The 6,605-nt window shown below is 31.2% G+C and overlaps 1 long non-coding RNA gene across 1 annotated transcript; it reads right to left on the bottom strand.

The window, feature by feature from the left end:
• Nucleotides 1–4,696, bottom strand: LOC145735050 (uncharacterized). Its single transcript, XR_014179580.1, has 2 exons — nt 737–4,696; nt 1–699 (listed from the first exon to the last, which is right to left on the bottom strand). It is a non-coding gene; the product is annotated as an uncharacterized LOC145735050 (long non-coding RNA).
• Nucleotides 4,697–6,605: the final 1,909 nt, after the last annotated feature.

Here is a 6,605-nt window from a genome sequence, read left to right as displayed (position 1 = left end):
CTCTACCATCAAGTTCTATTAAATAAGTACCTTAATCTAACAACTCCTAACTTACTAACTAATAAAATAAACGGTTTCCTAACCCAACGAAAACGTTGCTAACTCCCAATAAGATCATAATCAAATAGGCGTAAATTAATACACAACATAAAAGTACAATAATCATACTTACACGTCTCCCAAGCAACACACAAATTTTCATTATCGTTTAATTAATGTATATGCAACCGTTTTTCATAATATTTTAGTTTTGGTATATCGTTTAAACATCTATAATACATTTATAACCAACGTCTATTTTTTAGCCTTTTAATATACGTATGCAAGTCACAAAATAATATTCTATTACTGAACAGCGTAAGTAACGCCGTTATTTCTAGGTCTATAATATAACATGTTTTAGTGGCCATAAATTTATCATTTTGTAATTTATGTCTGGCCTGTTCAATTTTTTTGCTAATCAATTTATTCACCTCAACAAATGATTTCTATATGTAAATTATTATCATAGGAATTTATTTTTTAATAATATTTTTATAGGCAAAAATCGTGTAACTGTTAAACGTAGATCTCACAAAATTATAAGTACATCAATCTACGTCGATCGTATCCTATTAGATTTTCTTTCTCTGTGTGGCTTATAATCTTCTTGTCACATAATAAAACTAATCAATCAAAAAATGTAGGACACCCTCTGACCTGTGACTATAACCACATTATTACGTATTGTTTCTACGTTTTATGAAGTTTTTAGACTTTATTATAAATAAGCGTTTACGATAGACCAAACCCCATTTCCTCTTTAGATAAATTGCATAAAAACGCAGTTCAGTTGGAAGAATCATCAATTGTTTGAACATTAATCACAAATTTATTATTTATACTTCTTGTACCACCAAGTGGTTTTCGAAACAATCTTGCTAAATATTTCCAAAGTTAGCAAAACTGGAAACTTCATTATCCAAGTACAAGTGTTAAAAATAATATTTGACTTCAAATTCAAATAAAGGCGGGATACTATAAATAAGTTGGACCGACCCGTCGTCCGGCTTCAAAGAAGAGCGTTGCCAGTGTCATTGTAAAGTACGTAATTCTGAACTTTCTTACTCAAAATACATCAAAGCAAAAAAATATCGAGATCTCATATTGTCTGATGTGGTCAAAAACTGTTAACCTTTCTGGTAAATTAACAAGACAAATCTTCATACTACGTAGTAATCCAGTTTCAATAAATTTTCTGTATTAGCTTTTATCTCTCATACGTGGTAGAACTTTTATTTTCGCAGGACTGGCAACGCGGGACAACCGGCGCAAGCGCATTAGCAGATCATCTCGGTCTTTGTGTTTCAACCTTGATTTTGCTCGGCGCAAGAGACGATTTTAGTTTCAGAATAGGCCGCCATTCCGCCATTGTGGAATTCTAAATTCTGCTTGAAAGTTGGTGCTGTTTTTTTAAGTGGAATCTTATGTTTGAAGTGCTAAATTGCATCACAAAAAGTAAGTAAAATACTTAATTATTATTTATTAGGCAATATTTTAGTACATTATTACTTTTGTTGATACTCATATGGTATATTCTTTAGATATAACCACATGGTTTCTATCCAAAAAGCCTGGATTTACTCTACTGTTTTACTAGTTTATTCTCAATTGGTATGATTAATAGTATCTCTTTATTTTTTTTGCCGAATTTCTGTGTTTTTAGTAAGTACTAAAATTACTAAATTTTTTTACTTTATTTCTTTGGTGTCAAATAGTAACAAAATTGATTGAAGTCTATAAGCATTACCAGTTAATGCAAATCCATCACCTTTTAAATGTTTTTTATTACATTTACAAACAAAACCAAAATGCAATGCGTAATTTTAATTTTAAGCTTATAGGTATTTTTCTCTAATAAACTTTTCAAGGTTATGTTGTATTAGCAGTTGTTGTTTAGCTTTTAGAACAATTCTATATGATAGAACAAGCCTCAAAATTTGTAAAAGTAAAAATTAAAATCAAAGAATTGAAGAGTTTTTGGGGTAGGTATATGTATTCTTTTTTTTTCACATCAGGGGTGTTTGAAATATTTTGAGTGTTTTATTCTTTTTGCTCATACAGTTTTTTTTTGGTGTATAAATTATTATCCGTCATTTCATTTATTTTAGAGCCTGCGTCCTAAAGAGAAGTAGTTGAACCTTTTGGATTGAACAGAGCACATTCTCCATTTAATTGTAGGTTGTAGTTAAATAAAAAAAGCTAGTATTGTAAACTTTGCTTATCTGATTAGATAATGAGTAAAGTGATTTCGAAGCGTCATCTTCGACGAAAAACAGCTTTGTCTGTAAGAAAAACATATCATGAAATGTCTCTCACGCTATATGAAAATTTAAACAATAGCACTAATAGTTTATATGAAAACGAAATATTTAATATAGATAAAAAAGTAAACTGTACTAATGACAATTTATATATTTCATCGCCAAAGAACTACCAGTTTTTTGAAAATGCTGAAGAAAAGTCCAGCAAAAACTTGAGTTTAAATGCTGATTATGCGACAATACCACAGTACCCATCACCATTTTCACAAATAAATATCGGTTCTTTTAGTCATACCTTGGACTTTACAAACAGAAATTAAAATTATGGGCTATTAGTAATGGTGTGACACATCGATGCTTAAATGAACTTATTGCCTTAATTAAGCCAAAATATCCATTTTTAAAAAATGATGCCAAGACCCTTCTTGAAACTCCTAGAAATATGAATGGCACAGTTAAATTAAATAACGGCGAATTAGTATATTTTGGTATGACAAGCAACTTACTACACTTCCAGAAAAAGATTTTATGGAATGTCATAAACTTTCTTTACACATTAATGTAGATGGAATACCAATTTATAAAAGTAGTGCTATAGAATTTTGGCCTATATTACTGCATTGCAAAACTTTCAAAAACCATATTAATGTTATTGCAATTTTTTGTGGTACTGGAAAGCCTAATCCTTTAGAGACATTTTTGAAGCCGTTTATAAACGAGATTAAGATACTAACAAATGAATGATTAATCGTTAGAAATAAATCTTTTAAAGTACATTTAGAAGCATTTTGTTGCGACGCACCGGCCAGAGCATACCTTAAACAAATTATAGGACATAATGGTATACAAGGTTGTGAACGCTGTGAAATTTCCAGCGTATATTGCAAATCTAAGAAGAAACGATATTATCCCATTAACTTTAATACTTCCATGAGGTCCGATAACATTTTTTTAGTGATTGAAAACATTCCTAATACTCATATTAAAGCTCAATCTCCATTGACTGAACTTGATATAGGATTGGTAACAAATTTTGTGCTAGATCCCATGCATATGATTTATTTAGGAGTTATGAAAAGTTTGATAAATTATTGGCTAGAAGGTGAACGTCGATTTAAATTATCAAAGTCGACTGTCGCTGACATAAATGTCAAAATATCTTCTATAAAAAAATATATTCCATGCGAATTTGGAAGAAAAATTAGAACATTTAAAGATATTAAACGTTGGAAGGCTGTGTAGTTTCGTTTCTTTCTACTTTATTGCGGAATTGTTGTTCTGCAAAGTAACGTTAGTTCTACGATTTACAAACATTTTTTATTGTTACATGTTGCAATTTATATATTATGTAACAATAATTTGATCAAAACGTACTTGCATGTATCAAGAAAATGTATTAAAAAATTTGTTGTTTTGAAACGGTTTACGATAAATTATTTGTTGTATATAATATACATTCTTTACTTCACATATGTGATGATGTTCAACAATATGGTTCATTAGAAGATTACAGTTGCTTTCGTTTTGAAAATCGAGCATTCCGAGTCCGATTCCGATTAAACGGAGGACCCACATTCAGATTAAACGCAGCGTTTTAGACGCTGTCAGAAAATCGCTTTTCCAGTCCGCATCCAGCAAATGTTCTTCCAACGTTCGCAACGCCGATTCTTCCGCCCATCATTATCGATAACCGAAAATGATGGGCCTTAATGTTTAAGTAATTTGGATTTTTGTTTTATTTCGTGTTAGTAATTTTTCGACAAAAAAAAATAAATGACTTAACTTATTCATATGTTTTTTTTTACCCATTTGTCAAGAAGAAAGTTTTTCCATTAGTACATACAAAAGAATGTAAAAGTTTCTTGACAATTGGTGGATGCGCGAAAAAAAAGACTTTTTTAAAAAAAAAACACATGAAATTGCAAATATTTGTAATTGGAAAATTTGTGACGTCACTACAATCTAGTTTAATTTAAAACTAATAAACCACCAAGGGAGATCTGGTGTTGGCGTCAAAGTTCCTTTACCATAAAATAACCTCGGAATTCAATATTTGACATGACCTTTGCTTGTCAAATAATCGTGATAATGTTAAAATTTATTTATTTTTTTCTCAAAACTGTAAACGGTACTCTCCAAAATCCCTATTTTGAATTTAGTGCTTCTAGGTTGTTCCGTTATTATTATAGGTTAAATTATTTTCATCTTAAAAACATTCCGAAAAAAAAATTCTCTTTTTATCTCGTCGGAAATGTTTTTATATTTTTCGCATTTTTGGCATTTGTCTTTCCGAGGAATGTGAATGCCAATATTGAACTCGGAATGGAATAATTTTCTAAAGGAAGACAGGCATACAAGTATTTTACCCTCTTCTTGGACATGGTTAACATAGGATCTATACAAGTTGGCTATGCTGGCAAATATAATTTATTGGAAGACGAGCGGCAATAATGCGAAGGTACTGCTGGCAACGCTCTAATAAATCTCCTAAAGTCATCCAATTGAATGGTCGTGGCCTTATGTCTTGGTTCGTGTCTACCCCTGTTATCTCTTCTACTTTTCCTTTAATTGAACTCCTAACCAACTTGTGGGAAATGTTTAATGTCGGTATAAAAAATTGCAAACAAACACGCAATTGAATTCCATCTTTAACAAAAAAGTATTGATAAGTCAATCCTCGTCTTGAGTGTTCTTTTAGGGTGCGCTTTCTTTGGACTGGTACCACATTGACGCATCCGTTAATAAAACCTCGTTTTTCTTCCACTGCCTTAAGACTCCAGAAAAGCTTGAAAATCTGGTATCTATCATCATCCGAAAAAGCGTTGCACTTATTATTGCATTTTTTAGCAGCGCAAGGATTTGCTAACACTATCTTTTTTTCAATTTTTTTATTTTTATAATTGACGTATTCTTCACCGGAATTACGATTGCGTTTATTTATTTCTATTTTCCTCTCTTTGCGTTTTCTTTTATTTCCTCTAATGTACTCTCTTTGGCTTGAGGTACTGGATTTCAAAGATTCTTCACCACTGTAGCCTGTAGAACACTCCCAATTATTGTCTTCTTATACTGGATAATTTTTTCCTTTATTGTCAACTCCGTTCGTACTTTTCTCCGAATCGCTACTCGTACTAGAATAATCAACCAACTTTAAACATTTCTTTACTGTTTCTCGTGGTTTTATGTTTGTAATAATACTTGGATTGTAAATAATATTTTCAGCCTTCTGGATTTCGTCGTTATCAGTCTCAATATTATTTTTCAGTAAAAAGTAGTCATTGATAATACTGACATCATTTTCAATTAAAGAGTCGTTGATGCAATTAACATGAGTCCCACTAAAATTTCCACAATAGTTTTTAGGATGGGAATAGTTTTGTGTATCAATATGCAAGAGCCATTCATCAATTTTGTGATTGTAATCGTTGTCTAATATCAAGACATCATTATTTAAAGCCTCTATTATATCTGGCACATTCTTTTCTTCATCTGCTTTGCTTTCCTGATTAATTTTCTCCGCCAAAAACATAATTTTCATTGACCGGTTTCCAAACTCCATCCTAAAAAATAATTAGGCGTAAACGACACAGTTGTGTTGAATTTCTAATACAAAACTGAGTTGGCCCAAATCATTTTTTCTAAAAATGCACACAACGGTAATATTGTAACTTATTAAATGTACGTAAATTTTAATGTAAATTTAGTTTTTCTTCAGTAACAATGCAAAAATTGACATTAACAAATTGCATTATGCTCTTACGGATGAATGGTACTTAGGCCTTTCATAAATAAATAACAAAAAGACTTAACTACCAAATGGTAATTTTAAGTGACTGGTATCAGTTTTACATTTGCGAACTAGGGAATTCCTAATTCTCTATGAAGGATACTACCTAACAAAATAAACCTCAACTACTTGCCTGGTCTAAATTAAAAAAAAAACACCACCGGGCGTAAGCGACGTTAATGCCTTGGCTTTCAGGCGTTTACTGATTTTTTATCTAGTCCGGTTCCGACGCGAGTTGTCGCCTACGTACTAAATACTCATTTTTAACAGTTTTCTAGTATTCCGGCGTGTATGACAGTTTGCAGGAAGGCGTAAACGCATTTTTTGAATTGTTTGATAAAATAAAATAATTATTCGATTTTTGGCGCTTCCGCCGTTTTGTCGTGTCGACGTCGATATTAAGTGGATGATTATATCTAAAAAACGAAACGTTGTAGCTAAATACAAACATTATTTTCTTAAATAGCTTAAATTAATGCCTCCAGAAGGTGCAATTGATTTTCCAAAATAATCAA

The sequence above is a fragment of the Ips typographus genome, linkage group LG10, assembly GCF_016097725.1.
Source record: "Ips typographus isolate SLU linkage group LG10, UJ_Ityp_2.0, whole genome shotgun sequence".
Lineage (NCBI taxonomy): Eukaryota > Metazoa > Arthropoda > Insecta > Coleoptera > Curculionidae > Ips > Ips typographus.
This window is presented reverse-complemented; position numbering and strand designations above follow the sequence as displayed.